The following is a 13,715-nucleotide window of genomic DNA, read 5'->3' as shown; positions in this document are numbered from 1 at the left end:
TATAGTTGACCCTTGAACAACACAGGCTTCAACTGCACAGTTTCGTTTATATATGGATTTTTTTTGTTTGTTTGATTGGATGTGGGGGTCTCAGGCACAGTTGATGTCACAAAATTTACTCTGAGGTTCTACTAGGCCAGTGGTTCTCAAGTTGTGGGTCACGACCTCTTTGGGGATCGAACGACCCTTTCACAGGGGTCGCCTAAGACATAACAGTAGCAAAATTACAGTTATGAAGTAGCAACAAAAATAATTTTATGGTTGGGGGTCACCACAACATGAGGGACTGTATTAAAGGGTCGCGGCATTAGGAAGGTTGAGAATCACTGTACTAGGCTGTGGATGTGATCATTCAAACAGAAGACAGCATTCCACTCTGAGATGGCATGCTTTTCTTTTTTTATTTATTTAAGCTGTGATCGACAAAGTGGGAACAGGTTCTCTAGGGTTACTTGCTGAGCTCTGGTCCCCTCTGCAGCTTCCTGCTCTGCCATCAGAGGTGTTTGTGTGGACATAAGTTTCAACTCCTTTGGGTAAATACCAATGAGCATGATTACTCATATGGTAAGAATATGTTTAGTTTTATAAGCGGCTGTACCATTTTGCATTCCTGCCAGTAATGAGCGTTCCTGGAGCTCCACATCCTTGTCAATATTTGGTGTTGTGAGGGTTCTGGATTTCGTCCATTTTTTTTTTTTTAATGATATTTATTTAATTTATTTATTTTTATCCTCACCCGAGGACATTTTTGTATTTATCTTCAGATAGAGCTGGAGGGAGAAAGGGAGGAAGAGAGAGAGAGAAACATCGATGTGAGAGAGACACATTGAGTGGTTGCCACCCACATGACCCCAATCGGGGCCGGAGACAAACTGCAACCGAGGTACGTGCCCTTGGTGGAAACCGAACCCAGGACTCTCTGGTCCGTGGGCTGACGCTCTAACCGCTGAGCCAAACTGGCCAGGGCTCGTCCATTCTATTTTTTTTTTTTTTTTTTTATCCTCACCCGAGGATATTTTTCCATTTTTTGTACAGATAGAGTGGGAGGGAGAGAGAGAGAGAAACATCGATGTGAAGGGACACATTGAGTGGCTGCCACCCACACGACCAACCAGGGCCGGGGACAAACTGCAACCGAAGTACGTGCCCTTAGCGGGAACCGAACCCGGGTCTCTCTGGACCGCAGGCCGACGCTCTAACCGCTGAGCCAAACTGGCCAGGGCCAGGGCTCGTCCATTCTAATAGGTATGTAGCGGTACCTTATTATCGTTTTATTTGCATTTCCCTGATGACACGTGACCTGGAGTATCTTTTTATATGCTCGTTTGCCATCTGCATATTTTTTGATGAAGTGTGGTTACCTGTGTTTTACTGAGTCTAGATATACATCCCCTGAATGTAGAACAAGAAGAGATGTTCTGAGAATTCTCCCTTGGAGCTGCCTGGAAACTGCCTGATAAAGTGGAATTGCTACTGATGTTTACTTTACCTATTCTGTTTCATTTAGCACATCAGCTCCCCTGCCCCCAACTGCTTCTGATTTAGCATGTAGAGCATAGGAGCTCACGTGGACCAAGCCCTCTTTGGTCAATATGAAGTGCTAAGCAAAAAGGTAGGGTCAATATAAGGTATTGCTATATTAAAGCACCAGTGGAGTCCCTGACTTTAGAAAGTTCATGTTTAGTGCTCGCTTCGGCAGCACATGTACTAAAATTGGAACGATACAGAGAAGATTAGCATGGCCCCTGCGCAAGGATGACATGCACATTCGTGAAGCGTTCCATATTAAAAAAAAACTTCATATTAAAAAAAAAAATCAGAGTTAAGGTACAGCTAGACTAGGGACCAAGGAAGCCAGGATTTCATGTTTACTAGCAAGGACAAGGCCACTAAGCGTCCTTTGTGGGTACTGACCCAGGCAGTGTACTTATGCTAGGAACTTAAGTTCTTGCTGTCCAGTGCCTCAGAGTCGTGTAGAGATGCAGACAAGAAAACATGGACAAGTGCTCATGGGACCTTGGACTGAGTGTGCTGATGGCAGAGGCACAGGGTGCTTGTCATGCATCTGAGGAAGTAGGAACCCCATTCTGGGAGCTGTGTTAACCAGGGTCTGGTTTGACTGCATTAAAACCACAATATCCAAAATAACAGAGGCTCAGAAGAGTTTATTTCTCTCTTACTGCAAAGCAGTTCTGGGTTTGGCAGTCTAGGGTGACAGGATACACCATGCAGTTGTTAAACTCTAGTCAGGGAAAATGAAGGAACAGAGAGGGGTGCATGCTCTCTTTTTAAATAAAATGTGCTAGAGGTCCCACCTACCACTTCCCCTCACTTGTCAAGGACCAGGATGTAGTGACAGGCCACACCTAGTTATAAGAGACTCTGGCAATGGAACTTTTAGCTGGGAGCACGGCTAGAAACTCAAAATAAAATCAGGATTCCATTACTATGAAGAAGGGAGACTGGATGCTAGGGTAGCAGATCTTGCCACAAGGAGTTGGGTACATTTTCCAAGGAGGACAAAGTTTTCACTACTAAACCCTGTGCTTTTACAGAGGAATCCTAAAGTCCAAAGCTATAAGCCAAAAAGGTATGTCTAGGAGATCATTTGGGAGCAGGAGGAGAAAATAGGCTTTCAGCCCTGGCCGGTTTGGCTCAGCGGTTAGAGCGTCCGCCTGCGGTCCGGAGAGACCCGGGTTCGGTTCCCGCTAAGGGCATGTACCTCAGTTGCAGTTTGTCCCCGGCCCTGGTTGGTTGTGTGGGTGGCAGCCACTCGATGTGTCCCTTTCACATTGATGTTTCCCTCTCTCTCTCTTCCTCTCTCTCCCTCCCACTCTGTCTGTACAAAAAATGGAAAAATGTCCTCAGGTGAGGATAAAAAAAAAAAAAAAAAAAAGAAAATAGGCTTTCAGCTACCAATATACTCCTCCAACTCCCCTTTAGAAATCATTTTCCCTCATCCAGCCTCAACCCATGATTAGATTAACACCCCATGCAAGTGTTCCATCCCTAACATTAACCCTAACACCAATAAAAATTTTAACACTAATCTTAATCTTAACCTTAAATCCCCTTGATTCTATTCTAATATAATCCTAACGTTAACACTAACCCTAACTTCAACCCAACCCTAATTTTCACACAGACTCTAACCTGAACTCGAATTTTAGCCCTAACTGCGACCTCAACTTCAATATCAATACCAACCCAAACCTCAATTCTAACCCTAACTCTTGCCCTTCCTCTAATTTTAACCCTGATTCCCAATCCTAACTGTAATCCCTGCCCTAATCCTAACCTTAATTTTAACCCTTAATGTAATCACATCTCCAACTGTGTTATAGTTGGGTTGTTCAGAGAAACAGAACCAACTGGATGTGTGTGTATGAAGAAAGATATATTTTAAGGAATTGGCCCACATGGTTATGGAGGCTGGCAAGTCCAACCTTTGCAGGTGGGTTGTCAGGCTGGAGACCCAGGAAGTGCCAGTGTTTCAGCTCAAGTCTGAAGGCCATTTCCTGGAAGAATTTCGTCTTGCTCAGAGGAGGACAGTCTTTTGCTCTTCAGACTGTCAACTGATTAGATGAGGCCCACCCACATTATGGAGTCATTGATTTAAATGTTAATATCATTCAAAAACACCCTCAGAAAAACATTCAGATTAATATTTGACCACATATCTGAGCACTGTGGCCCAGCCAAGGTGACACATAAAATTAACCACCATAAACCTCAACCCAAATCCCAACCCTCATCCTAATTTTCTCCAGAAAGAATTCATTGTCTCCACCAAGCCAACTTTCCCCCTGCACATGGGCTGGTTGACAGGACACAAGGGGCCACTTGGTTGGTGAGGTGAGTGTGGACACCACGGCCTCATGTAGCCAGCCTGCTTTGGCACAGTGTGATTAACTGCCTGGGGGTGGGGACAGAACCACAGCAGGAATGCCATCTTCTCAGACCCTGGCCCACTGGCTGCATAAATGCTGGTGTTATTTGCTGTACAAGCCGGTGGGACTTTGGAATGTGATTTCACCACTTTGGTTTTCACCTTGAGTTTAAGCACAAATTGTGCTGATTTCTATTACACAGTAGGATTTGGTAACTTTTGAATTCTTCCAAATGTATGTAAATTAGCCACTCTGGTCCAAAATCCAGCAATTTTCATAAGAGGACTGTGCTTTTTTTTTTTTTGAGGACTGTGATTTTTGTAGGAGGACTTTATACTGGCTTTTGCTAGCGCTGGCTCACTAGGCATGGGACACATAGAAGAGTCAAATGAGGAATGAAAGAGCATTGCCGAAATTCATAAGAACAAAGAACACTTTTTAGAGAGAAGAAGAAAAGCAATAGGTGGTCTTGATCTGTACAAGCCAACAAATAGGTTGAATATGTGCGAAACATGAAAAAGATGCTTACCAGGCCTGGGGATGGAGACACTGAAGCGGGGGCAGGACACCAACACACCAATCGGTTCGCGCTCCCTCCTTCTCTGCCTCAGTGTTACAGTGTCACAAAGGCATCCCTGTGCACTCTGTGAAAAAGGACAACCCTCCTTTATGAGCCCAGGTCCCTTGGGAAACAGGAGGTACATTCCACGGGGATTTTGAAGAGCATTAGTAAAGAATTGGGAGCAGGGAAAGGAAACAAACTAGGGACAGTGAGGCACGAAGGGACCGGCGTCATTGAGAAGCCATTCCCAACCCGAGGAGGTAGGAGGAGGCAATGGTAGATGGGCATCTGTGGGGGAGGCAGCCCCTGCCAGAACCGAGGATGGGAGGTAGTGGGAAAGACCTTCCCAGACCTCCCTCTCCTCCCACCAATGGTGCATTGAAACTGGCTCACGCTGGCTCATGAGGGCTGACTATATGCATCTCTTCCGACTCCAGCATCAAGTTGGTAGTTTGAAATCTCTCAAGTGGAGTATTTACACCACAGAAATGGGGAAATGTACAAACCAGGATATTTTTCCTGGGAGAGCTGGCTGGTAAACACCTCCTGGCACACCACTGGCCCCATTCTCTCATCTTTTCTTTTTGCTTATACCAATGGTATTGTACATGAGTTATATATCAATGAAGCTATTATTTTAAAATTTACTATGACATTTTTTATTTACAAATACATACTCCATATTTCATCTCATTGCAGGCATCATTGATTGTTGGAAGCATCTTTATTTTATCTCCCACAGAGAAAGATAAAATCCTACCAGATAAACCATGGCACAGGGTTCTTTTTTTTCTTAGTACATTGATTGTGAGATACACCCCAATTTCAGGGAGATTAATTTTTTAAAAATATGTTTTTATTGATTTTTTCAGAGAGAGAGAGAGAGAGAAATATCAATGTGAGAGAGAAACATTGGTCGGCTGCACACCCCCCACTGGGGATCGAGCCCGAAACTCAGGCATGTGCCCTGACTGGGAATCAAACCGGGACCTCTCAGTCCATGGGATGACGCTCGATCCACTGATCTACACCGGCCAGGCAGAGATTAAATTTTTAAAATGTGTGCTTTAGAATTCATGAAGTAAGGTACATAGCATGCATATGTCATTGTAGAGGAGGCAGGTGTGGCTGGTATAGGCAATGCTCTACATAAGTATAATAGACTGTGTGCCTGCATACCTCCACGAATACAGTAATAGCCTTTATGTATCCCTCTCCCTCCCCTTCTGGTGACCACCATCTTGTTTTTTAAAAACGTGGTAAAATATACATAACATAAAATATACCATTGCAATCATGTTTAAGTGTGCAGTTCAGTGGCATTAAGTACATTCACATTGTGCAACCAGCACCACTATCCATCTCCAGAACATTATTATTATTATCATCCCACACTGAAGCGAAATAAGCCAAGTTAAATCATAACTCTTCATTCCTCTCTTCCCCAGCCACTGGTAGCCTCTATTCTACTTTCTGTCTCTATGACTTTGGCTACTCTAGGCACCTCATGGAAGTATATTCACATAGTATTTGTCCTTTTGTGTCTGGCTTATTTTACTCAGGGTAATTTCTTGCAGGTCAATCCATGTTGTAGCATGGGTCAAAATTTCCTTCCTTTTTCAGGCTCAGTAACATTTCATTATATGAACATATTTTGTTCATCCATTCATGTATTGATAGACATTTGGGTTGTTTCCACTTTTTGGCAATTGTGAATAATGATGCTATGAACGTTGGCATACAAATATCTGAGTTCCTGCTTTCAATTCTTTTATGTATGTACCCAGAAGTAGAATTGCTGGATCAAATGTAATTCTCTGTTTAATATTTTGAGGAACTGCCATATGTCTTTCCACAGTGGCTGCACCATGTTACATTCCCATCAGCAACACACAAGGGTCTCAGTTTCTCCATATCCGCACCGACACTTACTTTCTGTTTGTTTTGTTTTGTTTTATAATAGCCATCGTAATGGGTGTGATCACCATCCTGATTTTGAGTGTATAGTTATTTTCCTTTTCCTTATGGTTTACTAAATATACGTACCTCTAAATAACATTGTTCAATTTGTAAGTTTTAAAGCTTTATTTCAAGAAATTAATTACTCACCAAGCATCTGCTGGATGCAGGCAGTGTGCTGGGCGCTGGGGAAACAAAAAGGAACAGGGTGGGCGAGGTCCTGAACCATGGGGCTGGCAGCCTACTGGGCACGATGCTTTTCTGACAGGGAATTATATATAGGATGCCCACCAAAAGGGACTTGTGGGAGAGGACTGTCAGTTCCTGGGGGCAGGGAGACCTTTTGCGGAAATAATTGGGGGAGTTCGATAACAAAGAAGAGGCTAAGTGGAGGGAAAGCAGATCACAAGGTTTTTGTTTTGGGAAAAGGGAATCTTCCCCAAAGGAGAAGGAGAGAGGGGTGGATGGAAGATGCCAGGCCCGGGTGCTGCGTAGCTGCAGTGGAGGCAGGTGGGCTGGGGTGGAAGTCCCTGAGCACATGGCCTTCCGTGACAGTGATTCCTGCCTTTCTGCAGGCCCCTCGGAGAAGTCACCTTGAGACTGGAGCTTGCTCTCTGGGATTCCCAGATGGGGACCTGAGGCCTGAAGGGACACGTTTCCTTGAGTTCATTTGCCCTGCAGCCGCATTCCCAGAGGCCTTCGCAGGATCTCTGGGAACAGGGAAAAGGCAGATTGTGAATGAAGAAACTCAGTTCAAGTGGGCTGAGGGGTGGAGGGGAGGGGAAGCGATGGTGCCTGCAGCAGCCGTCTCTTACCGCACCCAAAGCACGACTGCGGAGCCGCGCCACCCACCCCTGCAATCTGCTGCCTGGTCACCCTTCTGCCTTGTTCTATTGATAGGCTCAGGGAGCATGTTCCACCTCAGCACGAAAACAAGTTGAAGTCTATTAAAAATCTTCTTCTGCAAACAACAGGGGTGGGGGAGAGGGGATGTTGCCCCACATCCCCTCCACCTCCAATGTGCAAAGAGTCCCATGGGATGCCACGGTGGTCAGACCCTTTTCCACGGTGCTCCAGAGCCTGCGGAGTGGGACTGGAAGGGAAAGTCAAAGGCATCCTGCCACTGAGGAGCCTGGGACACCTGGGACGGCCACGACCTCAGAGAGAAAGGCACACATGGCAGCGAAGCCCAGTGGACTGAGACTTAAGTTCAAATCCTGGAGTGAAAGCTGTGTGACCTGTGGAAATTTACTTAACTTCTCTGAGCCCTTGCTTGCCTCAACTGAAAAGTGGAGATCACAATTCTTTGTGAATGGATTTGAGGATTAAGAGATAATGTGCGTGAAGTAATAATACAGTGTCTGGCATATAGGAAGCATTTACTAAAAAATAATTATATTTATATACAGTGATACCTCGGTTCTCGAACGCCTCGGTTCTCGACCAAATCGGTATTCGACCAGGAGATTCGAGAAACTTTTGTCTTGGAATCCGAACAAATATTTGGAACTCGAACTTCCGAGCGCGCCTTGCTTGCGTCATCAGTGTGAGTGCAGAGAGAGAGTCACGCTTTGTGGAGAGAGTCACGCTTTACACTGAATTTAACCCTTAGACATACTGTACACTTTTATTTCTTGTTGAGACTTATGTTTTTCTACATATTATATACAAATTAGGCCAGTAAATAGGCATTTTCTGGGGCTTGGAACGAATTAATCCAGTTTCCATTATTTCCTATTGGGTTTCATTGCTTCGGTTCTCGAACAATTTGGTTCTCGACCGTCCTCCTGGAACGAATTATGTTCGAGAACCGAGGTATCACTTGTAGTTTAAAAAATCAAGTGGGTCTACAAAGTTTATAATGAAAATGATAGATCTGTCATTTCCTGTCCCACCTCCCAGAGGCAAAACTTAGCAAAATGACCTCCCCTCGGAGATATTTATCACAGCGCTGCTTACAATAGAAAAAGGCTGGAAAGGACCTAAATGTCCATCAATGGTCAAGGGATGCTATGTAACAGGGAAAGACAATGGAGAATCTCTTTATGTATTGATATAAAATAAGGTATATTAACTGCAAAAAAGTGAGGTGCAGATGAATTCACTAGCATGCTACCCATTATGCAAAAAAGGGGGAAGAGATATGTGTTGCGATTTTGATGGAGTGCTCAGAGGGCCCAGTACACTTGAGCAGAGAACCGAGGGAGTGAGGAGTGACGTGTGTATATGCACACGTATTCTATGCGCAGACTTATTGGTTAGGTTATGAGAGAAACTGGCTATACTTATTGTCTTCCAGGGAAGAGAAGGTCGGTTAGGAAATGGGTGTATTTATGTATTTTGCATTCCTTACTCATTAAAAAAAAATTTTTTTTTAATAACCTCATTACGGTGGATAGAATTTAAGGTGGTCCGAATGGTCCTGGCCTCCTGGCATTCACATTCCTTCAGAGCAGGACTCTTCTGGCAAAGGTGATGAGATATCAGTGCCACGATTATGCTGTATTACATAAGACTCCGTCTTAGCCAGCTGGATCAAGTGGCTCCCTTGTGGGCTGGATAAAGTGAGTGGCCATGATGGAGAAGCCCGCACAGTAAGGAACTGTGGCTTCTAGGGACTTCTGGTGGCTTATAAGCCTGAGGGTGACCTCCAGTTAACAGCTAATAGAAAGCTGGGGTTCTAGTCATACGACCACAAGGACGTGAATTCTGCCAACAACCTGAATGAATTTGGAAGACGATTCTTCCTCAGTCCAGCCTTCAGATGAGAACACAGTCCCGGCTGATGCCTTGATTTCGGCCTGGTGAGATGCTGCCAAGGACCTATGCCCAGACTCCTGACCCGTGGCAACTGTGAGATAATCAATGTTTGGAGGTGCCCAGTTTGTGGTTATTTGTTAGGCAGCCATAGAAAACAAACACACTCTTGAGTTGTGTCTTCTGGTATTTATCTCCATATTTCTAAGTAATGTGCTTATGTTGCTTTTCTCAATTTGCCAAATTTAGAAATTATCTATTGGAGTCTTATTCTGGCAGAGAGGATTTGTTCTCTTCACACCCTCTGCCCTCCTCCTACCCTCCTACAGGATAATGGCTTCAGTATTTTGTAGTTAATATCAGTAGGCAGTGTTTAATAATTGTAACTGTGTAAATATTGTTTATAGCAGAGCAAGTAGTATGCAGTGATTATATTTCCTTTCTTCCTTTGTTTATCTTCGGGTTAATAATTACCTCATTTTAAATTTACCTGTTTTCTATGCCTTATTTTCTATTTTCTTGCCTTATTTCTCCTCCGGTTGCTCCTTCAGCTCTTGCCAATGCCTAACAATATGATTTCTGAACGATGAAACCTGTCATTTAAAATATTGATCTCATTTTTGCCCTAGTGTCTTCCTCCGGAGCAGATCTGCCTCCTACTCCAAACTGTTTGCTTGCTCCCTAGGTCTGCTGTGCAGCTGTCATTCAGAGACTTGCATTCGCTGCTCTGCTCGATCCCAGCTCTGCTCTTCCTGAATCAACATCTTCTAAATTGGTTTATAACCTCGTTTTGGTGAGGCACATCCTTCAGCATTTTTTTTTTTTTTTTTTTTTTGACAGGATGCATGGGAGGTCAACTTGTTTGTCTCTTTACATCTGAAAAATGTAACACTTACTGATAAGGGCTGAATATAGCCTCCTACGTTTACAAGACATGTTTCCCTTGTCTCCTGGTTTCTAGTGTTGTTGCAGAGAAATCAGTATTATTCTGACTCCTGGTTCTCTTACTCTGTTCTGTTTTAGCTCTCTAGAAGCTTTCTGGATCTTCTATCTTTGGTGTTCTGAAATTTCAAAATTTAAAAACTGGCGTAGGTCTTTATTTTTTCATTTGTAATGATGAACACTCAATTGGCACTTTCAGTGTGGAAATTCAAGCCCTTCTATTCCAGGAATATTTTTTGGATATATTTACTTATTTATAAAAATATTTTTTTTCTTTATTGATTTTAGAGAGAGGAGAGGAAGGGAGAGGGAGAGATAGGAACATCGATGAGAGAGAACATCATTTGGCTGCCTCCTACATGCCCCACACTGGGGATTGGGCCCACAACCTGGGCATGTGCCCTAATCGGAAATCAAACTGGTGACCTGTTAGTGCAAGGTCGCCCCAACCGGGCTGAGCCACGCCAACTGGGCTGGATATATTTAAAAAATTATTTCCTCCTACCTGTTTTTTTTTTTTTTAAATATGGAGCTCTTCATGAATGTGCGTGTCATCCTTGCGCAGGGGACCTGCTAATCTTCTCTGTATCGTTCCAATTTTAGTATATGCTGCCGAAACGAACTCTCCTCCTACCTGTTTTATTTGTTGTCTCTTTGATTCTTTAATCTCCTTAACTCATCTGTCCTTTTTTTCTCTTTATTAGTTCTCTTTTCTGGCAGGTTTACCTTTGCTGAATTTTTATTTTAACTATTATATATTTTTAATGTCCATGAGTGCGTCCTTGTTCTCTGATCATTTCCTTTTCCATAAAGGGCAAAGTCTTCTCTTATTTCTCCGAGAATTTGCACTAGAATCCTTTCTGAACTCGTGTTCTGCGCCTTGCACTGTCTCAGATGCTCTGACGGCCGCACAGCCCTGCTTTTGTTTTGAACTTGTTCTAATGTTGGAGTCTTTCCTGAAATATCTGTTACTCTTTGACTGTTCCTAGTTCTGCGAGGCTCTCTAAAGCTTATTAGAAGCTCAGCTTGGGTGCAGCATGAGGACCAGTTGGGCTTTTTACATCGGAAATCACCAAATGTCAGTATTTAGGATCTTTACTGGGGGGGAGGGGGACAACTGCTCTAGAGGGTAATCCTCTGATCACTTGCTTGGGGGCAGGATGCCTGCAGCAGGACCAGCAAATAGGACCCAGAAATCCACTGTGAGGTGTTTAGGCTGCAGCCCTGAACTTCACCCCACCCCTCACTTTGCTTGGTGGCCCCAAGTTCACCTGGGTAGGGGCAGAGGAGGATGTAACCTGCCCAGCTGTGTGGGGCAAAGAAGGGAATCTTGGGGTCTCCCTTAGTATAGACTCCCACACAGACCTCCTTCTCAGCCTACACTTAAAATTTTTTTTATTTATTTATTGATTTTAGGAGAGGAAGGGAGAGGGAAACAGAAATACAAACATCAAGGAGAGAGAACATGATTGGCTGCCTCCTGCATGCCCCTCACTGGCATCAGGCCTACAACCTGGGCACGTCCCCGACCGGGAATTGAACCCTGGTGCGTGGGTTGATGCTCAACCCCGGAGCCACACTGGCCGGGCTCAGCCCACACTTGACCACACTTTCAGTACCTGTTGCCTCCCAGTCCTGTATGTCTCGGGTTTCCTGCGGCCAAACTGGTTTGCTTCTCAGCTGGAGCCTCCTCCACAGGCACGTTAGCTTACATCTCCCTCTGCTAATTTTCCTCCTCCATCTGCTTTCTGTCTTCTAAACTTCGTCAAAATCTCTTATCTATAATTGTCTTCTCTCCTAGTCTCCTGGTCTTTGGGTTTATACTTTCAAAAATGCCTTTGCTTTCACATTTGTGGGTTTTTGGAGAAAGACAGGGTAAACACCTGCAGTCATGTTTGGGAGGAAGTATATTTCCTATACTGGGGGTCCAGGGATTCTCCCCGTCTCTGGATGGTGTGAGCAGTGGCTGAGCTCTCGGGGCTAGGAGAGCTGCTGCCCAGGTCCCAGAGCCCTCCCTGGGACCCCAGACGGTGTCCTATCTTCGGAGCCTAATGTTGGGAAGTTAGAACATGTAAGAAATGAAATGACACCTCCCACCCTGGGGACATTGTGACATTGGTTAGCAGAAGCCAGAAGGCTTTCCCTGTCGGGACCACTTCTAGGCAGTCCCAGGGCCATGGCAGGGTCTCGCAGTAGTGTCCCGCTCGCCGACTCCCTGGCAGAGTGACAGGAGGGAGGTACACCATCCTCTGCTGGAAACCTGTTTGTTGACGACTCTGATGGTCTTGATGAGCTGGACTAATGGGACAGAATGAGCCTCTGCTGAGCAGGCGACTTATAGGCACTGTCCCACCTGATCCTCCCCTCAGCCCTCTGGGATGGTCTTGCCGCCTCATTATACAGACGAGGAACCACGCTTCAGAGAGGTTGAGCAGTTTGACCAGGATCACACAGCTAATAAGTGGTAGTCCCAGAATCCAACCCGGGTCTGCCTAAAGCCAAACTCAGTCTCTCTCCACTCCACCTGGCCACCTCCAGAGAAGTGACTCCTGTTCCTTCCAGGGATGAGTGGGGTCGCAGCCTTCATGGCAGGACCCCTGGAGAAAGACCCAGAGCTGCTGTTCAAGCTGAACAAGGCCTGGAATCAGCTGCGGGGCTTACTCCTCTAATAACCTGGCACAGCCCGAAACCCTGGTGTGAGAGAGGCAGCTAAGCAGAAGCCCTGTGTGTGTTCTCCTCAGCACACAGTCTGGGGGTGGTGGGGTGCCCTTTGGAGCCAGGAACAGGATTTAATATGCAAGGCTGTTCTGAGCTCTCCTGAGCCTGCCAAGTTAATTGGATCTGGGACATCTGCAACCTGGGCTGAAGCATCTACATCATCCAGGAAGGTCTGGTCCTTCCAGTCCTATTAATATGTGTCCAAAGTCCCAAACCCCAACCACCTCCAGCTGCTGCCTGGGACCACCTCTGAGTGGTCAGAGTTCATTTTTATTATTTTTATTTTATTTTATTTTATTTTTACTTCAGATAGACTGTGAGGGAGAGAGAGAGAAAGGGAGAGAAAGAGAGAGAGAGGAGAGAGACATCGACTGGTTGCCTCCCGCACGACCCCAACCAGGGCCAGGGACTGAAACACAACCAAGGTACGTGCCTTTGAATGGAATCGAACCCGAGACTCTTTGGTCTGAGGGTTGATGCTCTAACTGCTGAGCAAAACCAGTTAGGGCTGAGTGGTCAAAGCTCAGAGCTCAGGCTCTGAGGGAGAGTCAGATAGGGGCAAAGATACGAAGATAAAGAAGTCAGGCCCAGATGTAGAAATAGAAATAGACCAGCTGTACGGATGCAAATGCAGCTGTTTAGATGTAGACATAGAGGCAGATACCGATAAAGACAGAGGTGGCACCAAAGCCAGCCCAGGCAAGGCACGCCTTGAAGATAGCTACCCCGTACCAAGTTCACTGAGTCCCCCATAGCCCTTGCGAGGCAGGAATTTTTATCCCCATTTTAGACAAGAAACCAGGGCTCCTGGAGGTTGAGTGGCTTGCCCCGGCCACACAGTGACGGAGAACTGAACTACGTCTTGTTCCTGGGGCCGGAATCCCAAC

The 13,715-nt window shown here is 45.3% G+C and overlaps 2 non-coding genes across 2 annotated transcripts; one reads left to right on the top strand and one right to left on the bottom strand.

Annotated features, from left to right (window-relative positions):
• Nucleotides 1–1,683: 1,683 nt before the first annotated feature.
• LOC118640809 lies at nucleotides 1,684–1,790 on the top strand. The gene has a single exon (XR_004961460.1). It is a non-coding gene; the product is annotated as a U6 spliceosomal RNA (small nuclear RNA).
• Nucleotides 1,791–10,630: 8,840 nt separating this feature from the next.
• On the bottom strand, nucleotides 10,631–10,733 carry LOC118640789. The gene has a single exon (XR_004961444.1). It is a non-coding gene; the product is annotated as a U6 spliceosomal RNA (small nuclear RNA).
• Nucleotides 10,734–13,715: the final 2,982 nt, after the last annotated feature.

Source organism: Molossus molossus, unplaced genomic scaffold (assembly GCF_014108415.1).
Source record: "Molossus molossus isolate mMolMol1 unplaced genomic scaffold, mMolMol1.p scaffold_m16_p_23, whole genome shotgun sequence".
Taxonomy (NCBI): domain Eukaryota; kingdom Metazoa; phylum Chordata; class Mammalia; order Chiroptera; family Molossidae; genus Molossus; species Molossus molossus.
The sequence above is the reverse complement of the archived record's forward strand: the minus strand, read 5'-3'. Positions and strand labels throughout refer to the sequence as shown.